At 40.0% G+C, this 13,728-nt stretch overlaps 2 long non-coding RNA genes across 2 annotated transcripts in view; both read right to left on the bottom strand.

Moving 5' to 3' along the window:
- Nucleotides 1-13,728, bottom strand: part of LOC133535624 (uncharacterized) — a 47,200-nt gene that overhangs the window by 17,341 nt on the left and 16,131 nt on the right. The gene's annotated exons all lie outside the window — the stretch shown is intronic.
- LOC133535623 (uncharacterized) lies at nucleotides 7,708-9,010 on the bottom strand. Its single transcript, XR_009802261.1, has 3 exons — nucleotides 8,725-9,010; nucleotides 8,465-8,636; nucleotides 7,708-8,377 (listed from the first exon to the last, which is right to left on the bottom strand). It is a non-coding gene; the product is annotated as an uncharacterized LOC133535623 (long non-coding RNA).

The raw sequence follows: 13,728 nt of genomic DNA, 5'->3' as shown, positions 1-13,728 counted from the left end.
AAAAATATAATTTTTGAATCGAGAATCGAATTGAATCGAAAAAATCGATATATAATTGAATTGCGACCCCAAGAATCTATATTGAATCGAATCGTGGGACACCCAAAGATAAATATGGAATATATACTTTTTCATCCATATCGCCCAGCCCTGGTTCTCATTATGCTTATTGTGCCAACATTTCTTTCTAAAAAAAAGAGACTTAAGATTTTTTTGTTGTAGAGTTATATTTGTGTAAACTATCAAAATCTCATGCTCCCCATCAATCTGCATGACAGACTATTTGTAGGGTTTTTCATGCAAACCTGAGCTCTGTCTCAAGAACATCTCATTTGCATTTGTTTACATGTGCCACTCTGCACACTTGGATTTTTCGTACGTTTTGATGTGTTTGGTGCAGCCGTCGTTCCCATCCTGATCCACTAATGCAACAGTATTTGGTTGTGGTGACACAGTGAGTCTTCCCTCTTCTCCTTCTCTGACAGAATGTAACGGATGGATAATTAGATATCAAAGGGAGTCAGGCAGGGTGTGGCGAGGCGCGCAAGCTTCTACGATGGTAAAGCACTTATTAATGAGATAGGCCTTATCTGCTCTTCTCCCAGGAATTCTGCCTTTGATCGGCCCGACTCTGGACTTAATACATTTTTGATTGATAGGCCGAGATGACAGAGAGAGGCGGTGTGGATGGGGTAGAAGGGTGGAGGGATGCATATAGGGGTGTGTGTGTGTGTGTGTGTGTGTGGAAGAGGGAGGGGCAAAGCTCAGATGCAACTGTAAAGATGCCCTTCACATGTTTAATAACTTATGACTGTAATAGTTTGCCCTATGAGATGAGATATATGAAGATGAGCTGGCACAATTGGGGTATATCAATCTCAGTTATAAACACATGCGCTTGCTGTATAAATGTACACACCTTCACATTCCTCTGCACATCCGGACATAAATCCAGGCAGACAACCCAAACCGACAGGCCTACTCCGTCACCTTAACCCCATCTATAACTCACACCCTGGGCACCAGAAAATCCTTTCCTAAGACAGAGCAGGCGGCAGGCAAGCCTGTGGAAGGGGACTGAGATAAGACCCTATCCTCGCCTGGAGATGAGTTATAGCCCACCCAGGAGGATGTGGCTAGCAACAACCTACTCGCACACGTTACTCGGCTTACGAGATTGGTATGCCTGGCGTTCTGCCGTTCACGAGGCAGTGGGCGACCTCACGGACAAGAGATAACTGCTTGACTCGCAAAAGCACAAAGCACCTTGACCAAAGGAGAGTGAGGCAGCATCGGGTCTCGTCACACACTTCCACACACCCGTGCACAAACTGTTTCACACAGAATACGGTAGTACCTCAGCTTTGATTGATTGATTAATTGATTGATTGATTGATTGAAACCTTTATTAGTAGATTGCATAGTTCAGTACATATTCCGTACAATTGAGCACTAAATGGTAACACCCGAATAAGTTTTTCAACTTGTTTAACCACGTTAATCAATTCATGGTAATGACGTGAAGTGAATTATATTTATATAGCGCTTTTCTCAAGTGACTCAAAGCGCTTTACATAGTGACACCCAATATCTAAGTTACATTTAAACCGGTGTGGGTGGCACTGGGAGCAGGTGGGTAAAGTGTCTTGCCCAAGGACACAACAGCAGTGACTAGGATGGCGGAAGCGGGAATCGAACCTGCAACCCTCAAGTTGCTGGCACGGCCACTCTACCAACCGAGCTATACCACCCCCCGAGCTATACAAATATACCGTATTTCCTTGAATTGTCGCCGGGGCGTTAATTAATTTAAAACCTATTCTCACTGCTGCGCTTACCAAAGGCATGCGGTAAAAGTAAGCATGCGCTAATTATTTTAAAACCTCTTCTCTCTCCGGCACTTACCAAAGGTATGCAGTAAAAATTTGAGTGTGACCTTGGACCTTAAATCCTACTGAATAGCTCTTAATCTTCTTCCCTTTATGCGATTTCAAATTACCGGTATTGAAATCAGCCTCCTCCATTTTGAAAATGATGACGGGGAAGTGTCACGAGTTTGACCAGGCGATGATACTAAGCATGCCCTAATTATTTTGGGAAGCGATTTTGACCAGGCAGTAATTCAAGGCAGGCACATACTATATTCCCTGCGGCAATTCAAGGAAATACGGTATACTATCAGCATAATACAGTCATCACACAGGTTAATCATCATAGTATATACATTGAATAATTTACATTATTTACAATCCGGGGGGTGGGATGAGGAGCTTTGGTTGATATCAGTACTTCAGTCATCAACAATTGCATCAACAGAGAAATGGACATTGAAACAGTGTAGGTCTTACTTAGTAGGATATGTACAGCGAGCAGAGAACATAGTGAGTTCAGATAGCATGAGAACAAGTATATACATTAGAAATACATTTGATTATTTACATTAGGTTATTTTCAATCTGGGGAGATGGGATGTGAATGGAGGAGGGTATTACTAAAAGGTTGAAGTTGCCTGGAGGTGTTGTTTTAGAGCGGGTTTGAAGGAATATAGAGATGCGCTTACTTTTATACCTGGTGGGAGTGCATTCCACATTGATGTTCGAGGTGGGACTCTTTGGCCACCTCACAATTTGATTCTAATTACGATTTTAGGGCTGCTATTCGATTATAAATACTGCATTTTTCTGATTATAAGTCACTCCGTAGTATACAGCGCACCAGCCGAAAAGGCATAATAAATAAGGAAAAAAATATATATACGTCGCACTGGAGTATAAGTCGCATTTTGGGGGGAAATTTATTTGATAAAATCCAACACCAGGAATAGACATTTGAAAGGCAATTTAAAATAAATAAGGAATAGTGAACAACAGGCTGAATAAGTGTACGTTATATGAGGCATAAATAACCAACTGAGAAGGTGCCTGCTATGTTAACATATTATGGTAAGAGTCATTCAAATAACTATAACATATAAAACATGCTATACGTTTACCAAACATTCTGTCACTCCTAGTCGGTAAATCCCATGAAATCTTCTTCCTCGATGTCGCTTCTAAACAACTCTGCCAACTCCAAAGGTATATTCCGCTTCCTCTTGTCGTTTTCTGCTGCATATTTCACTACTTCCAGCTTGTAATCTGCAGTACATGATTTCCTTTTCGGTGCCATTTTTGTTCAGCCCTTCTCAGTTTTTATAAGTTACCGCCAACGTTCAAATGATCCATTTTAATAGCTACTGCAGTAGCATATAGCAGTTAGCATTCCATTACACACAGTGCACTTCTGCCATGACCCTGACCCGCCAAATTCATATTGGCTGACATGTATGTGACGATTGCTGCCGTGTGTGTGACGATTGCTGACATTTTCTTCGTCTCTTCCGCGAATTATATAAATAATATTATTTGATATTTTACGGTAATGTGTTAATAATTTCACACAAGTCGCTCCAGAGTATAGGTCGCACCCCCGGCCAAACTATGAAAAAACTGCAAATTATAGTCCGAAAAATACGGTATGTTATTTCTACATCTTAAATTATTACATTGTGTATTGTTTTTGTATCATATATCATTGTAAAGGGCTGGGCGATATATCAATATACATGATATATCGCGGGTTTGTCTGAGGGCGTTTCAGTGTTATAACTTCACCTTTTTCGTTAGTTTTTAAGCCAAAATACGTCCAGTCTCCCTTTTTTGTCTACACACCGAGTCTGCTTGTAAGTAGGGTTGGGCGATATTTCGATATACTCAATATATCGAGGGTTTGTCTCTGTACGATATAGAAAATGACTATATCGTGATATTCGAGTATACGTTCTCACACAGTTGCTTTTAGCTCACATTCAGTAAGCGCAACTTCTTACATACGTCACATACTGTCACGTCATATGTCACATACGTATACGCCCTCGCGGAGCAGAGAGGTAGCAGACTGGGTAATGTTAGCTGTGATGCTAGTGAAGCGTGCGAGTGGTAATACGAGAGAAAGAAGGTGCGAATCTGCTAACAAATGAAGTATTAATTCCCAAGAATAACAGCGGGGGTCGATCTTTTGGTGGTGGTTTGGCTTCAAGCGGGACACTGTCTAATAGACGACTTTAATTTGTCAAGTGTGGGGCACAAGTGTTGCTACCAAAAGTAGCATTACTGGTAATATGTAGCATCATTGGAAAAGTCACCTGCTAGAGAATGAAGAGTGATTACTCCGCATATCAACATCTCCTTTTGGTGCCACACGCCCACACCATCAAAATGCCGAGGCAAACATTTCCAGATCAACACGGTATGAAAAAAACAGTCAACAACAAAAGGATATCATATAGCAAAGGACGAACACTATTTGGTTTCCTATTATCCAGCTCATTTTTATTTGACAGTTATTGAAATATCTTGTGTGACATCATGCACAAAAGTGGACTTTATTTATTTAAAACTATTGTAGTGGCGTTCTGTACAAATAGTGCACTTTAATTTAGTGTTGTTTTGATATGTCATCTTAGTGACATCATGCACAAAAGTGCACTGTTAGCTTGTTTTAAAATGTCTCTGACAATCTTGCACTTTCAGTTTTGGAAATGACATGAACTGTTTAATGAACACAGTCTTGGTCATTTGACTTAGTTGTGATTTCCCTCTCTGCATGAAAGTTTAAAAGTAGCATATATTAATGTAGTATGAAGAAGAATGTTTTAATGTAGACACATAGAATCATCATACTGCTGTGATTATATGCATCAAGTGTTCATTCAAGGCTAAGGCAAAATATTGAGATATATACCGTGTATCGCAAAGTGGCCTAAAAATATCGAGACAATAAAAATCGCTCAGCCCTATTATTATATATTGTAAATATATTTTATTAATTTTTTTATTATATTATGTTTTCAAAGCTCATTTCTATAGCATCATTTCCGGTTTTTTTAGATGTTATCACGCACAGCATATATTTGCAGTACATACTTCATGGAAGACTGGATACATGAGTGTAGCTGCCTGCTAAGTGATAAAACGAATAAACATCCCTACTTGGCGAGCAGGCATCCTTGATTGAATTGTTCTGCCTGTTAAAATCACAGAATCTTGAGACACTGGCGCCAGTCGCCATAAACTTGTGGCTCAAAGACGTGTGTCGTCTCTACTAATTTATATTTATGGCTGAAAGTGGTGCCGGAAGGCGGCCACATAGTGTGGATATTTTTGTTGCTGCTGACTTTTTAATCTACTTACTAATTTACAAATACATTTATACTTTTCTTGTTGCACTACTTCACATTCTAGCTAGTTTAGCACCGCGGCTAGCACAGCTTGTCCTCTCCTCCTTCCTCCTCCATGTGTCCGTGCTAATCCAGCTAACCTTGTTGGCTAATGTTTCTCCCAGGGCTGGGCTTTTATTAATATCTCGATATTTTTAGGCCCTGTCACAATACACGATTTATATCTCATTGTTTTGCACTAGCCTTGAATGAAGACTTGGTGCATATAATCACAGCAGCATGATGATTCTATGTGACTACATTAAAACATTGTTGTTCATACTGCATTAATATATGCTCATTTTAAACTTTCATGCAGAAGGGAAATCACAACTAAGTCAATTGACCAGAACTGTATTCATTAAACAGTTATTAAGCAGTGGCACCAACATTCATGTCATTTCCGAAACTGAAAGTGCAAGATTGTCAGAGACATTTTAAAACAAGCTATGAGTGCACTTTTGTGCATGATGTCACGAAGATGACGTATCAAAACAACACCAAATCAAAGTGCACTATTTGTACAGAACGCCACTACAATAGTTTAAAACAAATAAAGTGCATTTTTGTGCATGATGTCACACAAGATATTTCAATAACTGTCAAATAAAAGTGAGCTGCATAATAGGAAATCTAATAGTGTATGTCCTTCGCTATGTGGTAGGGTACTGCGGACGTTATCTCCTTCTGTTATTGACTATTTTGTTCATACGGTGTTGATGTGGAAATGGTTGCTTTGGCATTTTGTGGGTATGGCACCGAACAGAGATGTTGACATGCAGAGTTTCAAGCACTCCTTATTCTTTAGCGGGTGAGTTTTCAAATGATGCTACAAATTAGCAGTGGTTCTACTTTTGCCGCATACTTGACATATTACAGCATACTTGCCAACCTTGAGACCTCCGAATTCGGGAGATTGGGGGGCGGGGTTGAGGTGGGCGGGTTTGATGGTAATGGGGGGTGTACATTGTAGCGTCCCGGAAGACTTAGTGATGCAAGGGGTTCTGCTTATTTTTTCTGTTGTGTTACGGTGCGGATGTTTTCCCGAAATGTGTTTGTCATTCTTCTTTGGTGTGGGTTCACAGTGTGGCGCATATTTGTAACAGTGTTAAAGTTGTTTATACGGCCACCCTCAGAGTGACCTGTATGGCTGTTGACCAAGTATGCGTTGCATTCACTTGTGTGAAAAGCCGTAGATATTATGTGACTGGGCCGTCACGCAAAGGCAGTGCCTTTAAGGTTAATTGGCGCACTGTACTCCTCTCTATGTTTGTGTACACAGCGGCATCTTAAAAAGTCACAAATTTTACTTTTTGAAACAGCTACTGATCATTTAGAAACCTATACCGATAATCTCCAATGTTTTAAAGCATTTTATCGGCCGATAATATCGGCAGTCCGATATTATTGGACATTCCTAATTATAACACCCGGTCTAGTTCATAATATAGTGCAACAACATCACACTATTACACATACATACTGTAATTGAGGTTTACAAGAAGAACTTTGCGCAAGTCCGCCATTTTTGTTCAGTTGTAGTCAATATTTATTTAAATTTTCTTCTTATTTTTTCTATATCCTCTTTTTGTGGGGCACACCGACTCACATTTGCACATGCCGGCTAAAATCCTCAGCTCTTGCCATTTTTGAAATAAAAAGTAGTGTATAGATTTACCTTGTGTCTGGCAGCAGACCCGTTATGGAAGCGTTAAAAAATGACAACATGGCTGACAGGGTGAGGACGCAGTTAAAGAAGGCTTGGCCTGGAGATGGTGTAACTGAGACCGCCCACAAAAACGGCGCATTGTGAAAAGACAGTCAGAAGGCAGCTTGAAAATGAAGATCTATGCAAAATTACATGTTATGTAGACCATGGTTCCCCAACCTTTGTTCCACCTGAGACCAGTTTAATTTTAATTTTTATTACTTTCACAAACCGGCTACTCACGTGTGGTAGATTAAAAAAAAAATGTGTCTTTAGTTACAATCTGGCACATTAACATGTTGTATGTCCCATAATGTGCATTGTCCCATGTACTATAAGAAAGGAGTTGTAATATACATCTATTAACAAGCTTATTGGTGTGTTCATTGGGACAGGCGAAAGTTAAGTTGGAGAAAATGCGGTAGTTGAGAAATTAATTATTGTTTCTGTGCACCCCCGGTAGCAAATGCGTCATGGACTGGTACTGGTCCCCGGACCGGTGGTTGGGGATCACTGATGTAGACCACAAAGTAGTGTTTTAAATGTAAGTTCAAATATATAATATGACCCCTTTAAAATAGAAAGGCGAATTGAACATGTGTTTTATATAACATAATGAATAACTTTGATTTCAATATTGATTAAAATAATAGTGATTATCAATTTGTACATAAGTGTGCAACCCTACCATAGAAGTCTGCTCTCCAAGGTTGATGCTGTACATTAATATTACAAAACCAGTGAAGTTGGCACGTTGTGTAAATGGTAAATAAAAACAAAATACAATGATTTGCAAATCCTTTTCAACGTATATTCAATTGAAAAGACTGCAAAGACAAAAACATAACGTACAAACTGGTAAACTGTATTTTTTGCAAATATTAGCTCATTTGGAATTTGATACCTGCAACATATTTCAAAAAAGCTGGCACAAGGGGCAAAGACTGAAAAAGTTGAGGAATGCTCATCAAACACTTATTTGGAACATCCCACGGGTAAATAGGCTAATTGGGAACAGGTGGGTGCCATGATTGGGTTTAAAAGCAGCTTCCATAAAATGCTCAGTCATTCACAAACAAGGATGGGGTGAGGGTCACCACTTTGAACAAATGCGTGAGCAAATTGTCGAACAGTTTAAGAACAACATTTCTCAACCAGCTATTGCAAGGAATTTAGGGATTTCACTATCTACAGTCTGTGATATCATCAAAAGGTTAAGAGAATCTGGAGAAATCACTGCACGTGAGTAGGGTTGGGTATCGTTTGAAATCGAACGATTCCGATTCTTTGTTTCGATTCCGATTCCTGACGATTCTCGATTCCGATTCTTATTGAACCATGGGATCAATGTGTTTGACAGGTAGTACCTGGAAGGTGGTATGTATTTTGGGTTGAGAGTTTTCACCATATCCCTGCAAACATAAACAAACATGTAATGTTGCTGTGACTGTTTAGCCCAGTATCCATTAGCTTAGCTCTAACGTTATTGCTTAACTAACCTAAATGTTGGAGATTCCACCTCTGAAAAGGGATGCAGTCTTTTGACTATGTGTGCAGTGACCTTTCTGTGGCACTCTTCCGTCTGTGGCACCGACATCTTCCCCATTGCCACTATGGTGAACGGAGTACGCTGAGCACATCGCGGAGCCTGGCCAGCAGGTTGTAAATTGTCTATGAAAAAATACGCGTATTCATTTGTTAGCTGCCTCAACGTTGGCGCAAAACACATTATTTATTGCATATATATTGTTTTACTTACCGGATTCGGACTGCAGTGCAGTCACCGAGGTGCCAGGCTGGGCGTCGGAGCCGGAGCCAGATGAAGAGGCAGAGGAGGACGGTCGGTGCAGCGCGTCAAAGAAGGGATAAGCATTTATTCGTACACCGTGAACTCGGAGGTGCTTCGACGTGCACCCTCCTAAGCACAAAACAGTCCTATCGCACGTGTTACATTTCGCCGGTATTTAATTTTTTTTAGTAAAATAAAGCCACGCTTTCGACCGCCGACGCCTGCTATCCATGCTTGACTGACTTGACTACATAGGCTCGGCTATGCTAACACTTCCGCCGGCGGGCGCTTCTTCGTTGGTGTTCAGCGGCTTCTTCTTCCGGTCGGCTGACTTCATCTTTTTTTCCGGTCGGCGGACTGGGTATCGAAACTAGGAATCTAAATTTAAACTTTTGAACGATTCCGGGAGAATCGGAAAGTTAGTCCGCGTTCCAATGGATACTCGATACCCAACCCTACACGTAAGCGGCAAGGCTGAAAACAAACATTGAAAGATTTGCAAATCGTTTTACTTATTTTTTTGGTTACGATTTACACAACGTGCCAACTTCACTGGTTTTGGATTTTGTACATTACTTATTGTATTGTACAATATTTGTTATCTATGTTGTTTTTCTTGTTAAAAATGTTATGTGTTAAAATCTGCGGTGTTTTGTAGGCTCAGATCAGAATAATTCAAATTCAGTTATTTTCAGTAGGCACCATCTATTTGAGAATGGAGTCTTTTGGATGATTTGCACCATCACAGAACCAATTGCACTTGGAAACTGAGGTACCACTGTTCTGAAAGTCACACACATCAACAAGAGGTGATTGAGCAGAATAAATTACCGTAGCATAAGAGGTTGGTTAAATTGAAGACAAGTTAACTACAATTCTGTCAACTGCATATAAACTCTTATTTATTACCATGGCAACAAAGTGGTGGTGTTATAAGCCACTTGCAGAAGCTTGGATGGAATATCATAATTAAAGTCATTGCAATGTTTGCGTGTCTTGTTTGTGGGCCGTGTTGCATTTCTTTTTGAGGTGATGTGATTTTATGGTCTTCTCATGCATTCAAAAGTGGAAACACTAACTAATTTGGGTTTTGCAGTCGTAATCAGTTCAGGGGAAGGCTTAACCGATCAAACCTCCTCTGGGGCAACTGTCGAGTTCTTTGGTTTGACTAATTAAGTCAATGTTTTTGTAGTGTGTTGTGTGATGTCCCCCTTTGGAGGTGCTTCAACACCAAGGGAGGTGCAGCAAAAAAAAGTGGAAAAACCTTCTCAAAACCTGCTAAGTTGACTGCAGTTATGTTTAAAGGCCTACTGAAACCCACTACAACTGACTACACAGTCTGATAGTTTATATATCAATGATGAAATATTAACATTGCAACACATGCCAATACGGCCGGTTTAATATACTAAATTGCAATTTTAAATTTGGCGTGGAAGTATCATGATAAAACGTAGCGGTATGATGACACGTGTGCGTGACGTCACGCATTGTAGAGGACATTTTGTTCCAGCACTGTTCCCAGCTATAAGTCGTCTGTTTTTCATCGCATAATTACACAGTGTTATGGACATCCGTGTTGCTGAATATTTTGCAATTTGTTCAGTGAATAATGGAGACGTCAAAGAAGAACGCTGTAGGTGGGAAGCGGTGTATTGCGGCCGCCTTTAGCAACACAAACACAGCCGGTGTTTCATTGTTTACATTCCCGAAAGGACGGTGATGCTTTACTATGGAATAGAGCGGTCAAGCGAACACAGTTAGATTGGACCACACACACAAAGTACAGTGTATTATGCAGCGATCATTTCGAAAGATCGTGTTTCAAAGAGGGTCCCTTACGAAGGGCAGAGATGGGCATCGCCACCACCCGTCGACTGGTGCTGAAGAAAGGTGCGGGGCCGACCTTCAGGTTGTACAGGTACGACCATATAATCTCACTAAAACACTAGTAACACAATAAGAAGATAAGGGATTTCCCAGAATTATCCTAGTAAATGTGTCTAATAACATCAGAATCGCTCCCACGCTATAGTCTTTTTTTTCTTTTTCTTTTTTCTAGTCCTTCACTTTCACTTTCCTTATCCACAAATCTTTCATACTCGCTCAAATTAATGGGGGAAATCGTCGCTTTCTCGGTCCGAAACGCTCTCGCTGCTGGTGGCCATGATTGTAAACAATGTGAGGATGTGAGGAGCTCCACAACCCGTGACGTCACGCGCACATCGTCTGCTACTTCCGGTACAGGCAAGGCTTTTTTATCAGCACCAAAAGTTGCGAACTTTATGGTCTATGTTCTCTACTTAACCCATTTAGCAAAAATATGGCAATATCGCGAAATGATCAAGTATGACACAAAGAATGGACCTGCTATCCCCGTTTAAATAAGAAAATCTCATTTCAGTAGGCCTTTAAAGGCATGGCTCTTAAAATAAGAAAAGAGACAATGCTTTGGTTTAGTGGGAAAAAAAACGGACTCAGAAATCAGTCATATTGCAGCTTCATAGGAACATGGTGGAACATCCACATGGATGGGGTGAGAAATAAGACGGGGGTTGGGGTTGGGGATTTTGATGATAAGAGCGGCAAAGACTGATAGAGGGAGAGAAAACAATGTAGAGGGGAAAAATGATTAAAAACAGAAATCACCCATTGGAGACTGATAAACCAACCCGTCGTTAATTGGAAGTGTGCTACTCGTGGGGATATAGTTGGATTAGTTCTTAGGTCTATCTTCTGTCTCTTCTTGACTTCTCACACTTTTCTCTCCTTTTGGAACCTTTGCCATGTACAGTATATCGAAACGATCCGTGTTGTCATATTTGCCACTACAACTTTTATGATTTTGCAACCGTTCATCTAAAACAGGGGTGTCCAAAGTGCGGCCCAGGGGCCATTTGCGGCCCACAGCTAATTGTTAAGTGGCCCGCCACACATTCTGGAAATACTATTGCAAAAATAAAACACACAAAAATAGTAGGATGAGAAGAAATCTAACGGGGAAATGTTGCAATGTTGACACAAAGCTGCCATTGCAGACCGTTTGTTTTTCTTTATGTTGCTCTTATTGCCAATGCTAAAAAAAAAAAAGTTAAATTGTTTTTTTAGAATGAATTATTGACCTATTTTTGCCTCCAATTACTTCAAATATTTCACTTTATAATGTTTTATGGGGACAATATTGTGTATATACTGTGTGGTTGCCAGATAAAAACAGTTTTCTTTGACAAAAGAGCATAAAACCAACAAAATAATAGTTCAAACGTAAAATCGACAGATACTGTATATCTGAAGTTGATCTCGTAACTTAAGTGTTGAAAGTAAAACAAATAATAATAAAAATGTATCACTTTATGAGTGGGGGACCTTTTGGATCCCAAAGATATTTAGTGGGATTTTGTTTATTTTTTCACTGTGATTACTCAGAAATAATAATACATTTAAATCAATGGTGTTCTGCATTATTGATCTTTTTAGGGCTCCAATTACTTCAGATCAAACATTGCTTTCTGAATGTTTTGGGCAATGGGGGAAATACTGCATATTTCAGTTTGACTGAAATGACATAAAACCTTTTTTTTTCTTCTTTTTTTTTACTTTACATCAACCTGAAGTTGATATAGAGATTTACTGTAAGCGTCACATAAAAAATGAAAATAATAATTTGACTTATTTTTAACATGTTAATGCGATGAGGTGGCGACTTGTCCAGGGTGTACCCCGCCTTCCGCCTGATTGTAGCTGAGATAGGCGCCAGTGCCCCCCGCGACCCCAAAAGGGAATAAGCGGTAGAAAATGGATGGATGGATGGATGACGGAGACCCTCTATGGTCCCTGGGAGTCCTAAAGGTAAAAAAAAAAGAATCCATATATTTTGTTATGGTTTGAAAATGAAAAATATCAAAAGAGCCCCCGCATGCTTAAATTTTTCCGTGTGGCCACCAGTGGAAAAAGTTTGGACACCCCTGATCTAAAACAAACTTGTTAGAAGGAAACAGCGTTTTTCAAATCCGAGTATGAAAGGATTCGAGTCACAGATGAAGAGATAATAAGCGGTAAGGAAGTTTTTGAGTGATCTAAGCTTTTTGGGCGTATAAGAAATAAGAGGTGGGTGGTGGCTGTAAACAAAAGGGCTGACAGCTTACCCATCACCCGGGCAGGCCCGGCTTGTGCTGCCCAGATAAAGCCTTCTGCCGTCTGTATCAATACCATCCATCATCCATCTTTGCCTGCTGTCCCAGGTTCTTATTCACCCACAGATCAGCCCTTTTCTGCTGCACATGCCCCTTTGCCAGCTGTGTGCATTTACTCACCATCATATCTTTTCACAAGATTTTCATTGACGTCTTTTTCTTTTGTTTATTCTTTTTCTAGTTCGTAAACTTAGTTCAGTCAACATTGGTGAAAATGCTGCATTTTGGTCAAAGCAAATGTGTAGCTTAGACCGTGATAAGTCCCCAGTCTGTTGATGTTGTGTGATGTGCAGGGTGTCCAGCTTGGGTTTGGGAAGAGCGTTAGTCATTGTAATGTCCAGTGTAACTTTGTGTACCGTAGTTAGTCATTGTAATGTCCAGTGTAACTTTGTGTACCGTAGTTAGTCATTGTAATGTCCAGTGTAACTTTGTGTACCGTAGTTAGTCATTGTAATGTCCAGTGTAACTTTGTGTACCGTAGTTAGTCATTGTAATGTCCAGTGTAACGTTGTGCACCAAAACTCAACCGTGCGTCTTATAGCATAATGTACGGAATAATTCTGGTTTTGCTTACCGACCTCAAAGCTATATTATTTGGCACATGGTGTAATAAGTGTGACCAGTAGATGGCACTCAAACATAAGAGATATGTGTAGACTGCAATATGATGGCAATATGACTCAAGTAAACAACACCAACATTTTATACGTTCGATTGAAAATATAGAACATTACACACAGAGCTCAAAAATCTGTCAAAATTGTTTTAGTACGACTCTGGT

Source organism: Nerophis ophidion, linkage group LG16 (assembly GCF_033978795.1).
Source record: "Nerophis ophidion isolate RoL-2023_Sa linkage group LG16, RoL_Noph_v1.0, whole genome shotgun sequence".
In the NCBI taxonomy this organism is placed as follows: Eukaryota; Metazoa; Chordata; class Actinopteri; order Syngnathiformes; family Syngnathidae; genus Nerophis; species Nerophis ophidion.
The sequence above is the reverse complement of the archived record's forward strand: the minus strand, read 5'-3'. Positions and strand labels throughout refer to the sequence as shown.